The sequence below is a fragment of the Hyperolius riggenbachi genome, chromosome 12 (genome assembly GCF_040937935.1).
Source record: "Hyperolius riggenbachi isolate aHypRig1 chromosome 12, aHypRig1.pri, whole genome shotgun sequence".
Taxonomy (NCBI): Eukaryota; Metazoa; Chordata; class Amphibia; order Anura; family Hyperoliidae; genus Hyperolius; species Hyperolius riggenbachi.
The window spans coordinates 70,593,475-70,613,301 of NC_090657.1; the positions used below are offsets into that span (position 1 = coordinate 70,593,475).

The 19,827-nt window shown below is 45.7% G+C and overlaps 1 long non-coding RNA gene across 7 annotated transcripts in view; it reads left to right on the forward strand.

The window, feature by feature from the left end:
- LOC137542039 (uncharacterized) overlaps positions 1-19,827 on the forward strand; it is a 713,380-nt gene that overhangs the window by 500,813 nt on the left and 192,740 nt on the right. The window contains exon 8 of one of the 7 annotated variants that reach the window (XR_011025336.1): positions 3,761-3,828. The exons of the other annotated variants lie outside the window; for them this stretch is intronic. This is a non-coding gene — a long non-coding RNA (uncharacterized lncRNA). Of the gene's footprint in view, positions 1-3,760; positions 3,829-19,827 lie in introns of those variants that run through there. 7 annotated transcript variants of the gene reach the window in all.

Here is a 19,827-nt window from a genome sequence, read left to right on the forward strand (position 1 = left end):
TTCCTTTTAAGCAATACCAGCTGCCTGGCTGCCCTGTTGGTCCTCTGCCTTTAATACTTTCCACCATAGACCCTGAACAAGCATACAGCAGGTCAGGGGTTTCGGACATTGTTGTCAGAACTGACAAGATTAGCTACATGCTTGTTTCTGGTGTAATTCAGTTCACTACTGCAGCCAAATAGATCAGCAGGACTGTCAGGCAACTAGTATTGTTTAAAAGGAAATAAATATGGCAGCCATAGCTCCCAAATGTCCCTCTTTTGGAGGGACAGTCCCTCTTTTGGAGCCCTGTCCCTCTGTTCTCCTAATTTGTCCCTCTTTCAGGACTTTGTCCATCTTTCAGGACTTTGTCCCTCTTTCTATGTAAAAATATATATTTCTCTACTAAAAAATGTGTTTGACTCTCTAAAATGTATTCCCATCGTTTAAATTGATATTACTAGTTTTAAAATGGTAATATGAAGGAAAATGAACCAGGATAGAAAGGACCAGTGTGGTTTGAATTATAAAACAACATATCTTTCTTATGAAATCTTTATGGTATGCGTGACTAGGGGTGTGACAGGGGCATGATCAGGGGTGTGGCAGGGGCGTGGCTTAAGTGTCCCTCTTTCTCATCTCAAAAAGTTGGAAGTATGATGGTGGCCTCCATATCAAACTCACCTCGGGTTCACATTAAGGTGTGTGATTCAGACACTACTACAGCCACATAGATTAGCAGGGCTGCCAGGCAAATGGTATTGTTTAAAAGGAAATAAATATCGCAGCATCCATATCCCTCTCAGTTCAGGGGTACTTTAAGGGCCTTTTCACACTGAGGCGGTGCAGTATTTTTACCACACCCCACCGACGTGCAATGAACGTCTATGGAGACATTCATACTGCAATGTTACGGCGCGACGCGACAGAAGTGACGTTTTTGCTGCATCCCTGATGCAGATAAAGAACAACGTTCTGCGGCGAAGCATCAACTTGCAGTGATCTACGCCATCCCAGAAGTCATGTTAGTCTATGGCGAAGCGTGGATTTCAAAAAAATTACTGTCGCGGCACACATGCATGGAAACGTATTTAAACAATACACTTCCGCATACTCAAAGCAGAAAGTGATGGCAAGTGTGTGTCACTTCCTACTTGGCTGGAGGCCAGCAGGAAGTGGCAGTGGCGGTGACAAGCAGGAAGTGCGCCTCACTTCCTGCTTGGCCGGTGGCCAGACAGGGAACACCGCGCAATAGTGCAGTGTTCCCTGAAGGCCTTTTTTCAATGGTGCGGTGCGTTGGGCGCTGGTTTCCAATGTAAAACCAGCCTAAAGGAATCTGAAGCGAGAGGTTTGTGGAGACTGCAATGTGTCCATGATCTCTCCATGCGGGAGTAGGGATCGTCAGAAATGCCCATTTCCGAATCGTGGAAAATTCCTATTACCGCCGAGGCTAATTTCCATTATTCCGATTTCTGAGGAGTATTTTACTAGTAATTTTTTGCATCAGAGGATGCAAAAAATCAAAAACAAAAAATCAGAATAACGTAAAATCAGTCTTGTGATTCGTGTAAAATTACCGCAGTGATCCGATTTTTGCAGAACAATTCTGCTTTCTCTGATTGGTCTAATGCTTCCAAGTTCTGTGATTGGGCTAAAATGACAGAATTTCAAATCCACGGAATCGGAATGCGCATCCCCTACACAGGAGTAGCTCGCTAGCAAGGAACGACAGAAGTGTGCCCGACAAATACATCTATTGTCTATAGTATAGTTCTTCCATAATAGCAACACCATTTTGACAATCTGCTCAAAAGCCTATTGCTACGTACACACATGCGACAACGATCGTTCGTTGTTAACGACGAACGATCTTTTAATTGACGAAAGAACGACCGGAGTAAAGTTAGTTCTAAAAAGTATGTAACGATCACATCGTTAGAACGAACGTTACACCACGTAAAAGCACTTAATGCGCCTGCGCATAAAATTGTAAAGTTCCCTGGAGAAAAAGTGAAATGCGCATGTCCAGCCTGGTACAAACGATCGTTTCCAACGATGTACTACTTTTGCAAACGATCGTCGTTGGTTAAAATCCGCCGAGACAGAACTTTCTTTTGTAGCGATTTGGCTCGTTCGTCGTTAGACTTAATAGTCGGTGGTTCGTTTTTTGTAACGATCGTCGTTGGTAAAGATCGGGGAACGATCGTTACAAACGACTATAGTCGCATGTGTGTACGCACCTTAAGAGTTCTGTTTGTGATGTTCGCAGTCGGTTCTGATCCATTGCTGGACTTAGCCCTAATTTTATCACCCAAGTTGGCAAAAAAAAAATTCTAAAGCTGGCTATACACACATCGACTTTGATCATTGGGCAGCACAGTGGCGTAGTGATTAGCGCTCTTGCCTTGCAGCGCTGGGTCCCTGGTTCAAATTCCAACCAGGTCAACCTCTGCAAGGAGTTTGTATGTTCTCCCTGTGCCTGCGTGGGTTTCCTCCGGGCACTCCAGCTTCCTCCCACATCCCAAAAACATACAGATAAGTTAATTGGCTCCCCCTAAATTGACCCTAGACAACACTACACAATACATACATAGACATAGGACTCTGGTAGGGATTAGATTGTGAGCTCCTCTGAGGGACAGGGATTTTTCCCCTTAACCAGCTGAGCGGTTTGGACGAGCTCAGCTCGTCCAACACCGCCAGCGGCTGCCGCTCAGGCCCTGCTGGGCCGATTTTAATGAAATAAAAAGCAGCACACGCAGCCGGCACTTTGCCAGCCGCGTGTGCTGCCTGATCGCCGCCGCTCTGCGGCGATTCGCCGCGAGCAGCGGCGAAAGAGGGTCCCCCAGCCGCCTGAGCCCAGCGTAGCCGGAACAAAAAGTTCCGGCCAGCGCTAAGGGCTGGATCGGAGGCGGCTGACGTCAGGACGTCGGCTGACGTCGATGACGTCACTCCGCTCGTCGCTATGGCGACGATATAAGCAAAACAAGGAAGGCCGCTCATTGCGGCCTTCCTTGTTTATTCTGGGCGCCGGAGGCGATCGGAAGATCGCCTCCGGAGCGCCCTCTAGTGGGCTTTCATGCAGCCAACTTTCAGTTGGCTGCATGAAATAGTTTTTTTTTTATTTAAAAAAAACCCTCCCGCAGCCACCCTGGCGATTTAATCAGAACGCCAGGGTGGTTAAAGGATATGTCCTGGCTAAATAAAAAAATAAAAATCCACTTACCTGGGGTTTCCTCCAGCCCCTGGCAGCCGTCCTGTGCCCTTGCCGCAGCTCCGGTGGCTCCCGGTCTCCTCCGCTGCAGAAGCCAACCTCGCCGGTCGGCTTCTTCTGTGCTCCAATGTGCGGCTCACATGGTCACGCTGACATCATCAGGACTGTACTGTGCAGGTGTAGAACTGTCCTGATGATGTCAGAGCGTGTTGTCCCATGAAAAGATATAATAAAATATTTACAAAAATGTGAGCTGTGCACTCAGTTCTGTGAGCTACTGTATGATGGGTAGACCTCTTTTCAATAATTATTTTTTTGGGGGGAGGGCCCTGTATGGTCTTAATCCAGCTCTGGTGCTGTGCTACTGTATGTGCCAGGGCTTCCATCTTGTCAGCCATATATACAGTAGGTTTGATTTAAATGAAATAGTTATCATTGTACAATTTTAGTACATGCTGACCAAGTGTTTCAATTTTCTGAGAAACTCGCTCATTATTCAATTCACCTTTTCTCCTAAGTTATCTCCTAGGCGATATTTTTAATTTTCTCTTTCAAATAACTTTTCAGCACTCTGCAACTGAAAAAGTACCAAAGCTTGTACTGAGAAAGTATTGGAGTCACACCAGGATACAGAAGTAAGTGATTTCCCTGTGACTCTGTCCACTTGCTGTGGTGCTGAAATGTGGTGTATAAGAACACCAACACCACCAAAGAGTAGATGAGATGTACTGCCAAGTATTTTCTTGCTTCCTGGAGGTTTAAAGGGACTCCGAGCTCAAGTTAAAAAGGAAAATAGTACTCACCCGGGGCTTTCTGCAGCCCAGTGCTGGTCAGGAGGTCTCACGACAGCGTCCTTGCTCCTCTCCTAGGCCCCGCTCCGGCGACACTTGACTGAGTGTCGGGCTCCTTCTTCCGCGTATGACGTGGCTGACGTGGCTGACGTCACCACGCCGGCCGCCTTGCGTCATCACGGCGGCCGGCGTGACAGTACGGCGCATGCAAGTTCCCTGCCGGGAAAGCTGAACGCATCAGAACTGGAGATAATGTTATCTTGTTTACATAACTCACTTGATACAATTAAGTAAGCACTTCTCTGACTTTGCAGAAGCTCCTGAACACAGACAGACACTCAGAAAGCATTTCTGCCTCAATACAAGATGAATAAAACCAGTTATGTATAAAATGCAAAGGAAGCTCTCAGGCCTAGTGCACACCAGAGAGGTTCGGCTGCGGTTTGCGATCCGCTTGCGGGTGCGGATCTGCTAGGGTAATGTATTTCAATGGGCTGGTGCACACCAGAGCGGGAGGCGTTTTGCAGAAACGCATACTCCCGGGCTGCTGCAGATTTTGGATTGCGGGTGCGTTTCTGCCTCAATGTTAAGTATAGGAAAAACGGCACTTCAGAGCGGTTTGCCAGGCGTTTTTGTTACAGTAGCTGTTCAGTAACAGCTTTACTGTAACAATACATGAAATCTACTACACCAAAAACGCTTCACAAAACCGCAAAATGCTAGGTGAAACGCTACATAAAAATAAGAAAAAGCGTTTCAAAATCTGCTAGCATTTTGCGGATCTGCTAGCGGTTTTTGGTGTGCACCAGGCCTTAGAGCAACACAAATGTACTTTGGGAACGTGTCATTTCTAAATGAATAATAATACTTATGCACAAAAGCAAATATGATAACCGTATGGCATATAAAAAGTAGGAAAGCCTGTTTTTATTGAATATTATGTCAGGGTTTTAGACCGCTTTAAGGGCCTGTTTCCACTACATGCAGAATTGATGCAGAATGGATGCAGAAAAACTGACTCCAATGAATGCCTATGGGCCTGTTTCCACTAAACGCAATTTTTCTGATGCAGATTTTCCCATAGGCATTGATTGGAGTCAGTTTTTCTGCATCCAATCTGCATGTAGTGGAAACAGGCCCTATAGGGCATTTTATTGATAAGGTGAAGATATCACCTAGGAGAATACTCAGGCAAAAAAGTGAATTGAATAAGGGCCCCGTGTCTTTTAGCTTCACCTCTAGTTTTCAGACACTGTAGTCCAGCCTTTCTCAACCTTTTTATCCCAGAGGCAGTAGCGTTCCTACCTAAGGGCGCAGGGGGCGTGGCGCACCCGGTGCCAGACAGCCAGGGGGGTGTCGCCACGACCCCCCTACACCTGACAAAGGAGGGGAAGAGCAGCGCTAGGAGGAGGGGTGACAGCAGGGATAGCGGCGGGGAGGGGGGAAATATCCCCCCCTCCCTCACCTGGGTCCCCTCCTTCTGCCTCTCTTCTCCCCCAAAAATGCGGGCCGGGGGCAGTGGGCAGCGAGCAGGCTGGCGTGGAGAATACTCACGTTACTTCCGCGTATCAGCCTGGAACGCTGCGTCGCCATCACGTGCCTCTTCTGCGCCCCCAATCATTGGAGGCGCAGTAGAGGCACGTGACGGCGACGCAGCGTTCCAGGCTGATACCCAGAGGAACCCTGCAAACAATCGAGGAACCCCTGCATTTATTTTGCAAGAGGCATGGTCTTTAAAAGTCGGTGAGGTTGTTTATTTTACGACCCCCTATTACACTGCCCCTTATTATACTGTAACCTTATCCTAGAGCTTTTTTATTATTGTGCTCATTATTATTCTGACCCCCAATTTAGTGCTAATTTTTACAGTACCCCCTATTATAATGTGCGCAATCATACTTCCCACACGATGGGGAAAATTGCCAAGGAACCCCTGCAGAGTACTCAAGGAACCCTGGTCGAGAAAGCCTGTTGTAGTCTATTTATATCCACTGGAGAACAGGAGGAGAGTTGCACTGCACAGGTCACATGCACAGATAGTAATCATATGCTAATAATTCTAGACTGCATGTTAATTTTGATGCAAACTGCGTGCAGCTGGAAATCAGTCCAATAAAGTAAATCGGGCTTGTTTTTGATTGGCCCGATTTTAAAGCCAATTTGGGAGAAGTAGTATATGTTTGTGTGAACTTGGCTTAAAGTAGTCAAATGATGGAATGCTGCCTGTTGGGATTATCCATAAGGCCTGGAACCCACTAGCATCGCATTTCTAAACCTTTTCTAAGTGCAGTGGCGTAGCTAAGGAGCTGTGGGCCCCAATGCAAGTTTTACATTGGGACCCCCCAAGCACTCTATACATAACAATTGATACGGCGCACCAAAACCTGCCAATGGCAACTACAGTGTCAGAGGTGCAAGAAAGGAATGAGGAGCAGTTTATTAATGATTACCACAATTCAAAGTATCTATAGAAGCGATTATTTTGAGCACAGGACCAATAGAGAGCTAATACTGTAGTTGAGGGAAGGCCCCTCTGGCCCAAGGGCCCCGATGTGGTCGCAACCTCTGCAACCCCTATTGCTATGCCCCTGTCTAAGCGCTTGTGATTTGAAAAGCTCTTGATAATGTAATGCTATGTGTGTGATCCCACTTGAGTGATGTGATTTAAAAAAGCTCTTGCTAATGTAATGCTATGGGTGATTTTTTTTGATTTTTTTTAAATCACAAGTGCTTGGAAAAGAGCTGCTAGTGGGCCCCAGGCCTGAGCCATTGTATTGGCTTATCTTCCATCCTTTGCAGTTACTGCATTGTTTTTTTAGTTGCCTTTAAAAACTTTTAAAATTTATATTTTTGAATTCCCTTTTTCAATTGCATTTTTATTAAAGACGTGTATATACAAAGAAGATACACTATTATTATTATGTTTTTACATAGCACTGACATCTTGCACAACACTTTTACAGAGCCCATAGATTTGTCACTAACGGCTTGTGCACACTGTTCGATTATCTCTGCCGATAATGTAGCAATCTAGCTTCCATCAATCCATTCTACCACTTCCTGTACTTTGAGAGCTTACCTACGCAATCAGTTCATAGAATTAAAAATCTGTTGGTCCTTCTGCTACATGGAGGTGTAAAAATTGGCCAGTGACTGGCCAATTAAAATTGCATGTGTATGTGCACCCTTATGGATTATTTATTGCAATAATGTGCGGCTTTGCACTCCATTTTGCACCTGTAACTTTATTGGATTGTTGTACTCAATTGATTATACATCACCCTGTGGTCAGAATTTGAATTACAAATTAAAGGACAACTGTAGTGGGGTATATGGAGGCTGCCATAGTTAGTTCTTTTTAAGCAATACCAGTTGCCTGGCTATCTTGCTGATCTATTTGGCTGCAGAAGTGTAAAAGATTAACACCAGAAACCAGCATGCAGCTAATCTTGTCAGATCTGACAATAATGTCAGAAATACCTGATATGCTGCATGCTTATTCAGAATCAGAATCAGAATCATTTATTTCGCCAAGCATAACAGGGTTATGCCCGGAATTGGATTTGGCAGAATACATAGCTCAAGAAGAAGACATATATAATAGGTTCACAAGCATGCAAAAGACTTCAAGCAGGGGAGCAGCATAATCGTCTACATAGTTCGTACATAACATAACAGGACATAGCAGTTCATCCTGTGGTTCCTGTCCGCACACAGGATAACTACAGGACCAGACTTACATAGAGTCAATTAGTCCTGTGGCATGGACACATTGATTTGCAGAGTCACAGCTCAGACCGTGGCTCGTTGAGGGAGGTGGGAGAGCAGATGGAAGTATTTGGAGGGAATTTAGGAGCCTGACAGCCAAGGGGAAAAATGAGTTCATGTGTCTAGCGGTCTTTGTTGAGATGGCCCGAAGCCTCCGGCCCAATGGGAGCAGATTGAAGTAGCAGTTGCCTGGGTGGGAAAGGTCGTTTGCAATCCTCAGTGCTCTAGATCGCAGCCTTGTGTTGTGAAGTGTGGCAAGTGAGGGGAGGGTTCTCCCAATGATCCTCTCCGCTACCTTGATGACCCTTAGTAGTTTGTACTTGTCGCTGTCTGTGGCGCCAGCATGCCAGACCAAGATTGAAGAGCAGAGAATCGATTCAATGGTGGCTGAGTAGAAGTTTGTTAGGATCTCCTGGGCCATGCCAAATTTCCTGAGTTGGCGTAGGAAGTAAAGTCTCTGCTGGGCTTTCCGCTGGATAGCAGTGATGTTGGCTCCCCAGCTCAGGTCACTGGAGATGGTAGTGCCCAGAAGACGAGCGCATGGTGCTCTTGCAACCTCCATGCCGTCGATGAAGATGGGAGTAGGGGTGGAAGCAGCCTTCCTGAAATCTATGATCAGCTCCACGGTTTTTGCTGTGTTTAGCACTAGACCGTTCTCCCTACACCACTGGCAGATACTCTCTACCTGCTGACAGTACTCCTGGATATTATCCTTGGTGACCAGGCCGACAATGGTGGTGTCATCGGCGAACTTGATGACCTTAACAGAGTCTGCCACGGATCTGCAGTTGTTCGTGTAGAGAGAGAACAACAATGGTGACAGGACACAGCCCTGTGGTGCCCCGTGTTGGTTGTCATTATTCAGGGTCTGTGGATAAAAGTATTAGAGGCAGCGGACCAGCAGGATAGCCATGTAACTGGTATTGCTCAAAAGGAACTAAATATGGAAGCCTCCATATCCCTCTCGCTTTAGTTGTCCTTTAATCTGTGGGATTAACCTGTGAATTGCTATTGTGTTATGATTTTTTTTTTTAATGAAGTTGGTCTGAGGAGTTCTTGTATTTAATACGAATATATTGACTGACCCCGGCCTCCGTCGCCTATGGTGACCTTTAATTCATTTTTTTTTATTTTTTTGTTTGATTCAATAAATATAAATGTAATGTATAATTCTCCAGTTTGGTCTGGTGTGGTTTGGGGCTTTCTTTTTGGTTTTAAAGATTTGGTTATTATAATCCTTAGCACATCCTGGTATATTTTAATTTGTTTGCATTGATAGGTATGGTGTGTGTCCCTATTTTTGTTTTCTAAATCGTGGATGATGCATGCGCTTGAGGTGGGTGATAAAGATAAGAATGATGCCTCTGCCAAGAATGTAGCATGTGTACAGCGACCCCAGATCACTCTCTGCACTTTGCTGAGCAATCATTCTGGCTGATCGACTTGAACAGGTGCTGGCCTAAGCCATCGTTGTCTTCACTCACCCCACCCACTCTATGACGCTCCTTATGCGCCTCTGTCGGTCCTCCCTCCCCCGCATACCAACCGATAGTGTTGCTAGCCTGGAGGCTTGCTATACATCTGTACAGCCTCAGCCCGCACTATGGCTTTAAGGAGATCAAGTCCTAATCCCTGCTGGGTGACAGTTCTTGTATGTGCAGGGGCGGACCTACCATGAAGCCACCCGATTCACGAGATTCAGGTGGCAAAATCTAGGGGGCGGCGTTTGGACAAAAAGTTTGGGCCAAATGGCACCTGCCTCCTTTCCGCTCTCCCGCCCGCCTTCCTGGCACAAACCCTACTCCACGCATCCCTGAATCCCCATCCTTACTCGACCGGTAGCAACCGCTGCCCTTCCCTATGACATCATAAGCAGGTGAGGTTTCGATATAAGTCTCTCATTTACGCATGCCATGCTAAAACTCCATCACTGGGGAGAGATCACCGTGGCCACTCAGAGGGGACGCTTTGGCAAGCAACCATCGGATGGGGGTGCTGCCACCAGACAAGTCATTTGATTAGTTCACTGCTACTGATCGAGTGCAGTGATTGGCCCAATGACAGTGCCATGGTCCCGCCTTCAAGACCATTGGCACCAGTTAGCAAAAGAAGCAGCAGGCTGCTGTGATTGGCCGGACTAGTGCCAGCACTCCCACCTGATTGGTTGTGTCCTAAAGCTTCCCCTCTGACTAGCCATGGTGATCTCTCACCAGAGATGGGGTTCTCTCTCTTCCTCTCTCTCTCTCTCTCTCTCTCTCTCTCTCTCTCTCTCTCTCTCTCATGTATATTTAGCTACTGTATACTGTAATATGAGGCAGAGACCATCCATGAGTCCCCTCTGCTGGCTGGTTTGGGGTGTGACAGATGGCAAACCTGTATTACAAGAATATGCGCTTGGCGCCATTATGTATGAGTATCAGAAACATAGAAATTAAATGAAGGCTCTGCTTAGTGCTGCCATATTTTTTGTAAACGCTTTTGATCCATAGGACCCTTTAGATTTTTTTCCCCCGCTGCTGTAAGTAAAACGAGCTACTCCTTTAACCCCCGGCTTTATCGGCATGCGAGCGCAGATTGCTTAGTGTACCGAGAGGCGGATGTCACGCCGGATGGCGGGATGTCTAGAGAATATTACTGTTCTTATCGAAGAGCTGCAGCTGGTGCTGGAGGTCTGACAAGATCACAGATAGTAAAGAACCGTTACCAGGCGGATAACACAGCAGCCATACAGGGAGGATTCTCTACAGCTGTTAATAAAGAGTGAGGCAGGCACATAGCTGCCTCATGTTATCATTAATAGACCCTGGATGAGCCAGCCCCACATCAGCAAGGCACTCTGTGTGCTTGGCTATGCCTCTGTGAGAATGGCTGTCTACTATGACTCATGTCAGGGTGGAGAATAGAAGCACTATTTCCCTAAATGGAAAAATGCACGCAATGAGGAACCGTATATTTCTCACCATCTGATGTGTAAATCTGAGTTCTGAGCAAAGAGCATAAATAAGCAGCTATAGGTGCTCACTGGGGTAGATTGACTATTGTTTTGGAATGTAAGCAATCTAGCGAGCCTGGATTTTTTTTAAAGGGAACCTGAGGTGAGAGGCTATGGAGGCTGACATGTTTATTTCCTTTTAAATAATGCACATTGCCTGGCTGTCATGCTGATCCTCTGGCTCTAATACTTTAACCCTCCCTGGTGTTCAATTTCTGCTGGATTTCTGTGCACAAAGTGATCCAATGAATTATCATAACCTTTGTTCCTGTACCCTACGAAAATGTGGCAAGCAAGGGTCTAGTATACATTTTGAGTTTAACTGGTTCCGGACCAACGCAGTGTGAATCTACATCCTGCAGGTGGTGCTGCGGCTCTGAGTGGACGTAGATTCGACAGCCAAATGAATTGCGCATCCCTGCCGTTACTGCCAATCTTGCGCTCTGCATCTGCCGCAATTCGCTCGCTCTGTCATGTAAAAAACAGCAGAGCTCTGTAAGCAGGTTAGGAGCCGCTTTCATTGGCTCCTAACTGCAGGGCCGGCCTTAGGTTTCACAGCGCCCTGAGCGAAACCTGATTTTTGTGCCCCCCCCCTTCATCCTCTTCCCGCATGCGCGCACACACGCACGCCCATATGCAATTCACGTTTTCTCCAGAGATGTCTCCTAGGACAGTGGTTCCCAACCTTTTTGACGTTGTGACACATCACGCCAAATGCTCAGATCTCTGTGATACATCACATATGTATAATAGAAAAATACTATTAATAACCATGGAAAGAGTTGGATGGAAAGAGTCCATTATTCTAAATACACTTAAAAATGAAGGCTAGAACCTTTCAGAAATATTAATAAAAACAATCAGTAGGACAGTTAGTCCCCCCCCCCCCCCCCCGTTTAGAATAATAGCACAGCACCGACAATTTGCACTACGCATTATAGCTGCAGTGCGCCCCCCCCCCCCCCAAAAAAAATGCCCTCAGACTCCGTATAGGTAGGTTGCCAAGCATAGGTGCCCCCAGTATAGGTAGTCAGTTGACGGTCTCCATAGCGCCCCCATAGGTAGCCAGGCATAGGTGCCTCCAGTATAGGTAACCAGGTATTGGTGCCCCCAGTAAAGGTAGCCATGTGTTGGTTCCCTCAGTATAGGTAGCCAGGTGTAGGTGCCTCCAGTATAGGTAGCCAGGTATTGGTGCCCTCAGTAAAGGTAGCCAGCTATAGGTGCCCCCAGTATAGGTAGCCAGGTGTAGGTGCCCACAGTATAGGTAGCCAGGTGTAGCTGCCTCCAGTATAGGTAGCCAGGTGTTACACCTGGCTACCTATACTGGAGGCACCTACACCTGAGGTGTAGGTGCCTCCAGTATAGGTAGCCAGGTGTTGGTCCCCTCAGTATAGGTAGCCAGGTGTAGGTGCCTCCAGTATAGGTAGCCAGGTATTGGTGCCCTCAGTAAAGGTAGCCAGCTATAGGTGCCCCCAGTATAGGTAGCCAGGTGTAGGTGCCCTCAGTATAGGTAGCCAGGTGTAGGTGCCTCCAGTATAGGTAGCCAGGTGTAGGTGCCCTCAGTATAGGCAACCAGCTATAGGCGCCCCCTTGGAAGCCGGCGTCCTGAGCGACCGCTCCAGTCGCTCAGGTCAAAGGCCGGCTATGCCTGACTGCGTGATCACAGAGAGCCAATCATATTGGCTCACATTGATAGACCGCGTCAGGAGGCAATGAAATCGGCTCCTGTTCAGCTGACAGTACTCTGCCGTCATAGAGACGGCAGAAAGAGGAGCCTGCGCTGCGGCTATGGGGCAGCGTTGTGACCGGAGATAGCGGTGGGTATATGCGGCGATTCGTCGGGAGAGGGCGGTTTACCGTACCAGCAGTGTCTGGTCCTTAAGGGGGCAGAGACTGCTAGTACAGAAGTGGTTAATAAAATCTTGAAGCATAACATCTAAACTAAATTTCAAAATTACTCCTCAAAATCTCTGATTATTTATACTTCCAATCTGCAGCTGCTCAACCTGCACTAATAAGAATGTAAAGGTGGCCATACATCCAGCGATGTATGGGCAGATTCCACCAAGAGTCAAATCTCTCTAATCGAATCTGATTAGAGAGAGATCGGTTGGCTGCCCATACTCCGCAGGCTGATTCCTGATAAATTTCAACATGAAATCGCTTGGTAATTGGCCGCGTCCATTGCCTCGCCACTGACACACCCATCCCCTCCCGGTGTATAAATCTGTGTGCATTTATACATAACTTGTCCTGTGTCACCCACCTAGCAGTGCCCATCTGTCTTTGGAATCCCCCACAGATTATTGTAGGTAGGTAGCCAGGTCTGTATGTCCCCAGTATAGGCGAGGTAGGTACAGGTGTCCCCCAGTATAGGCTAGCTAGGCACAGGTGTCTCCCAGTATAGGCTAGCTAGGTACAGGTGTCCCCCAGTATAGGCTAGCTAGGCACAGGTGTCACACAGTATTAGCTAACTAGGTACAGGTGTTGCCCAGTATAGGCTAGCAAGGTACAAGGGTCCCCCCGTATAGGCTAGCAAGGTACAGGTATCCCCCAGTATAGGCTAGCTAGGTACAGGTGTCACCCAGTATAGGCTAGCAAGGTACAAGTGTCCCCCAGTATAGGCTAGGTAGGTACAGGTGTCCCCCAGTATGGGCTAGCTAGGCACACGTGTCCCCCCAGTATAGGCTAGCTAGGTACACGTGTCCCCCAGTATAGGCTAGCTAGGTACATGTGTCCCCCAATGTAGGCTAACTAGGTACAGGTGTCACCCAGTATAGGCTAGCTAGGCACACATGTCCCCCAGTATAGGCTAGCTAGGCACAGGTGTCTCCCAGTATAGGCTAGCTAGGTACAGGTGTCCCCCAGTATAGGCTAGCTAGGCACAGGTGTCACACAGTATAGGCTAACTAGGTATAGGTGTTGCCCAGTATAGGCTAGTAAGGTACAAGGGTCCCCCAGTATAGGCTAGCAAGGTACAGGTATCCCCCAGTATAGGCTAGCTAGGTACAGGTGTCCCCCAGTATAGGCTAGCTAGGCACACGTGTCCCCCAGTATAGGCTAGCTAGGTACAGGTTTCCCCCAATGTAGGCTAACTAGGTACATGTGTCACCCAGTATAGGCTAACTAGGCACACATGTCCCTCAGTATAGGCTAGCTAGGTACACGTGTCCGCCAGTATAGGCTAGCTAGGCACAGGTGTCCCCCAATGTAGGCTAGCTAGGTACAGGTGTCACCCAGTATAGGCTAGTTAGATACACGTGTCCCCCAGTATAGGCTAGCTAGGTACAGGTGTCCCCCAGTATAGGCTAGCTAGGCACAGGTGTCACACAGTATAGGCTAACTAGGTATAGGTGTTGCCCAGTATAGGCTAGTAAGGTACAAGGGTCCCCCAGTATAGGCTAGCAAGGTACAGGTGTCCCCCAGTATAGGCTAGCTAGGCACACGTGTCCCCCAGTATAGGCTAGCTAGGTACAGGTTTCCCCCAATGTAGGCTAACTAGGTACAGGTGTCACCCAGTATAGGCTAACTAGGCACACATGTCCCTCAGTATAGGCTAGCTAGGTACACGTGCCCTCCAGTATAGGCTAGCTAGGCACAGGTGTCCCCCAATGTAGGCTAGCTAGGTACAGGTGTCACCCAGTATAGGCTAGTTAGATACACGTGTCCCCCAGTATAGGCTAGCTAGGCACAGGTGTCCCCCAATGTAGGCTAGCTAGGTACAGGTGTCACCCAGTATAGGCTAGTTAGATACACGTGTCCCCCAGTATAGGCTAGCTAGGCACAGGTGTCCCCCAATGTAGGCTAGCTAGGTACAGGTGTCACCCAGTATAGGCTAGCTAGGTACAGGTGTCCCCCAGTATAGGCTAGCTAGGTACACGTGTCCCCCAGTATAGGCTAGCTAGGCACACGTGTCCCCCAATGTAGGCTAGCTAGGTACACGTGTCCCCCAGTATTTTTTTGTTTTGTTTATATTTTGGATTACCTCCTCCTCCCTCCCATTGCACTATAAGGAGGGTTCAGAATTGATGCCAGCATTGTGTTCCCGGGGAGTTACATGTGAAAAGTTACATAGCAATTACATATGGCATATATTAAAATAATAGATGCCCAATGTAAATAGTAGTATAGTTGTGTTCTTTGTTCATCATTTTTATCCCATTAGTATCCAATAGAGGTAAATGGATTGAAATGAATGAACGATGTTTAGCTAATGGTGCACAATGGAACTGTATAGTACAGGGAATTATTCCTGCCAGATGAGATCTCTTTTGCACGGCTGCAGACTTCAGTCTAATATACCTCCCAGCATAGAGATTGGCCTTCCATTGTACTTTACAAAAGCAGACCTTATTACAGATGTCTCCTCTGTAATGTGTTCCTAGTTTCTGCATAATTCAAGGCATTCTGTGCTGAGCAAGATGGCCATACACATCATGCTAAGCCACCAATCAGTTCATTCACAATAGTTTAAAGGGAACCTGAAGCTAGGAGTATATGGAGGCTGCCAGATTTATTTCCTTTTAAACAGTACAAATTGCCTTGCAGCCCAGCTGATCTATTTGGCTGCAGTAGTGTCTGAATCACACCAGAAACAAGCATGCAGCTAATCTTGTCAGATCTGACAATAATGTCAGAAACAATTGATCTGCTGCATGCTTGTTCAGGGTCCGTGGCTAAAAGGATTAGAGGCAGAGGATCAGCATGACATCCAGGCAACTGGTATTGCTTAAAAGGAAATAAATATGGGAGCCTCCATATCACTTTCACTTTAGGTTCCCTTTAACCACTTAACACTATCCTCACTTCCTAATACCGAACACTTACCCCCCCCCTAATGCCTAACACTACCCACCCGTCCCAATGCCTATCACTAACCCTCAACCACCCATCACCCAATGTACCAAAGCAATAACTGTTGTTCAGCTACTAATAGCCTATCGGTAAGAATTCTGTCTGAACGGTAGCCAAAGTACTAGCTTGATCGGCTAATAATAGCCAATGGGATAGTCAAACTATAGCAGATCTGCTACTAAGAGTCAATCAACTAGTATCGGAGCACCTAACTCACCATTTTAGCACCGTATAACCGCAATTAACATTGCGTTCTACTAGACTCTTTGGCGATGCCGGCAGCCGCATGAGCTGTTGCCTAAACTGGGCTGCACATATTTCAGGAAAGAGTTATATGTTGGCTCTCTGAATATAACTGCGATATTTGTGAAGTCAAGAGCGGAGTTCAGTCCTTTCACTATGTCCCCAAAGGCGCTCTGTCAACCTGTATTCACATGATTAACCATAAACATAAATAAAAGGCATTATTGTTGCAAAATGCCTCTCGTTTAATCACTGCCTTGCAATCATGCAGTTGCGGTAACAGGGCTTTAAAGAAATGTAGTCATTGGTCATAAAAGCCAATATATCTTTTAAGATAAAGGCAATTCTGAGTCATTGATTTCCCGGGAGGCAGAAAAGATGGATTTCTTTTGTTGCTAAATCTTCGGCACCTCGCGTTTCTTTCTCTTGTTCCAGATCCTTAAAGCGCACACTCAAGGGACTTTTACAAGAGCATAATAATTATTGTGTCATATATAATCAATAGGTAAGAGAAAGCATGCATACAAGAAGGCCTACTGGAGACCTTAATTAATAGTAGCTAGCTGTAGCTATTACTTTTTTATATTTGTATGCCTTGTATGTCTAAAGCACCAGTAAGAGCTATGCTGTATAGCTCTATACCGTTCTAAAAATTGTATTCTTGGTCCCTACAATTAAAAGAAGAATCAGTTTAAGCTGATGGGACTTTTTCTTGAGTCGGGTAAAAAGAGCATCTGCGGCCGAGGACATTTGGGCGCCTCCATAGGCCGCAATCTGAATTACGGGTCGAGCAGCGCTCAGTGAGTAATTTGGGAAGCCGGCAAAAGGCAGAACCCAAATTACGATAAAAAATGCGTAATTCAGCCGCCAGCAATAGCTGGAAGCCGAATTGCATCCTACCCCCACTGTACAGTATCTCGGAGGGGGGAAAATAATTAACACCGCCGGGAAATTTGCCACAGCGGGTGAATAGTTTTCACCTTCATGCCTTTTTCTTTGCATAGTGTCGACATGAGACATTTCACCACTAATCCAGGTGGTATCAGTGAAACCTCAAAGAATAATGGCTAGTGCAATCACTGTAACTGCACCCCTTTGGGAATAGAGACAGGGGAAGGACTGAAGAAGGTGGCAAAAACATTTTAGGGTACAATCAAAACTCAAATTGAGTGTGTCCAATTGCAAACATGGTCAGTAGGAATGAGGTATTGCAACAGGTCCATTATGGAGTGGAATATAAACAGTGCACCATACACTCCTCCCCATGTATCAAATGGACAGCTTATCCCCAAAATACAACCATGTACTAGCATGTCCCCCAAATAACTGGGCAGCAGCATGTCCCCCAAATGACTAAGCAGCAGCATGCCCCTTAAAGAGAAACTCCAACCAAGAATTTAACTTTATCCCAATCAGTAGCTGATACCCCCTTTTACGTGAGAAATCTATTGCTTTTCACAAACAGACCATCAGTGGGCTCTGTATGACTGATATTGTGGTGAAACCCCTCCCACAAGAAACTCTGAGGACAGAGGTACTGTTGGCAGTTTCCTGTCTGTGAACCTTGTTTCATTGTGGGAAATAGCTGTTTACAGCTGTCTCCAACTGCCAAAACAGCTAGCAGCAGCTACATAACCTGCCCACTGTAAAAATGTCACCATGTAATAAATGTCAGAATGTAAATCGGGGAGAGGAAAGATTTTACAATGAGCAAACACCAACTAAATCATTTATACATAATTATTGTAAAAATGACGCACTTTTTTTTTATTACATTATTTTCACTGGAGTTCCTCTTTAAATAACTTGGTTGCAGCATTAACCCCAAAATTACAAAGCAGCAGCATGTCCCTCAAATAACTACATCATCCTACATTGTTGAAGTATGTTTTATGTTTTTATTTCCCTATCAATAATAACAAGCCCTTATTTGCTAAAATAACAGTAATATACCATCTCTCATTTCATACATATTAAAAAAAAGTTCAGACCCTAAGGTAACTATTTATGTAACGTTTTTATTTATTTTATTACTGACCAGATTAGCTACATGCTTGTTTCTGGTGTTATTCAGACACTACTGCAGCCAAACAGACCAGCAGGGCTGCCAGGCAACTGGGATTGTTCAAGGCTAGGTGCACACATAGCAGCAACGCAAGTCTGTAGGCCACAGGAAAAAACGCATATAAAAAACACATATGCATTTTATATGCGTGCGTTTTAAAAAATGCTGGTTTTGTTGCCTAATATGAAAAAACGCATCAGAAATGCACATAATGAAAGTCAATGGAAACGCAATGGTATGCCTTTTTTTTCCTTGTTAATTTGCATAAAATGCAGTTGTAAAACGCATGAAAAACACATACAAAATGCATATGCGTTTTGTATATGAGAACCGCAAACATATTAAAACGTGCGCAAAACGTGTGAAAAACACATCTGCGGTAAAAAAAAAGCTTGTGCAAATGCAGCATAAACGTACACAAAAAATATGCACATGAGATAAAACGCAGCCTTTCATGTTATGTTATGTGTGCACCAAGCCTAAAAGAAAATAAATATGGCAACCTCCATATTCTTCTCACCTCAGTTGTCCGTTAAGCCAACAAGCCGAGGCAAAATTAAACTAAAATAATTACTTAAATAATTTTTTAAGATATTCCACTGTTTTATTTTATGTTTAAATCTACTTTTTAAGTTTTAACAGTTTTTTTTATTGTTTTTTGCTCAATGACACATTCATTGAAGTATGCCAGAGCTAAAAGCTATGAACTATTGACCCTTTTCCTGCTCTCAGAAGCCATTTTCTGGTAGGAAAGTGTTTTATAGGTGGAATTTCTTATCCGTGACGGTCACACTATAGTCACTTCCTGTCTGAGTCAGGATTGAGTCAGCCACTTACGTACCTGATATTTAACTCTTTCAGGCAGACTCTGATATTCCAGATATTCAGGCAGCGAAAGACAAAAAGGAACACAGCATAGTTATTTGTGTGCTAGGCACTGTACATACCTATGTCTATCTCATCATGTCACCTCTGGTATCCTTTTTTAGGCTGGATTCACAGTGGTCAGTTGCATAACGTATGTGTTAAAATGTGTGTGAACTACAACTGAGACTGCTCATAGACTTTAATGCAAAACCTGCATGTAGCAAGTTAGAAAAACGCGATCCATTACTGTGAGCAGGCCCATAGTATTGTATGGGCAGTAAGTTGACATGCAGAATTTTTCTGGAGTGTAACTGATCACTGTGAACCTAGCCTGAGGCTGGTTTCACAGTGGGACATTAAAGTCCCACGTTACAGCAGCTAGTAATGCAGCCTAACTCACAGCACTGTAAAATCAATGTGCTGTTCACAGTGCACATTGTAACGCAACATGTTTAAACAAAGTGCTGCATGCTGTACGTTATACTGGGCTAAGCCAGGTTAGACGGTTTGCACATGCTCAGTAATGTTGGAGGAGGAGGTCTCCCCTCCTCCTCCACTGCCAGCCACAAGGCTAATTAATATTCACTGCACTGTGGTGACTCCTGGTAGGACTGTAGTGTTGTCCAAAACATGAACAAATCGTTCATTTGATCCTGCTCTTTTTTGTGAGTCGAATCATCCGGATCACCACAATGAAAGATTCGGTTCACAGTGGATGTCTGTCTGGAAGAAACAGGAACATACAGAATGTACAGTGCAGGGAAAGTCCTGTCCTGCTAGTCATTTCACCCAGTCTGCTTCCCTAGTAAAATGATTCAAATGATTCGGTTCAAAGATCCGGATCTTTTCAATGATCCGATTCAAATGATCCGAATCCTTAAAAAGATCCGGACTTCCAATCACTAACCTGGAGCTGCTGCTTTGAGAGTTGCATAACGCAGCTCAGTCTGACGTCCAACTTCAACACCACCATGCATTGCGTTAGGGGCACGTTATGCGACCATAACGTCCCCTAAAACGCAACGTCTTGGTGGGAAAGAAGCCTTAATGTGAT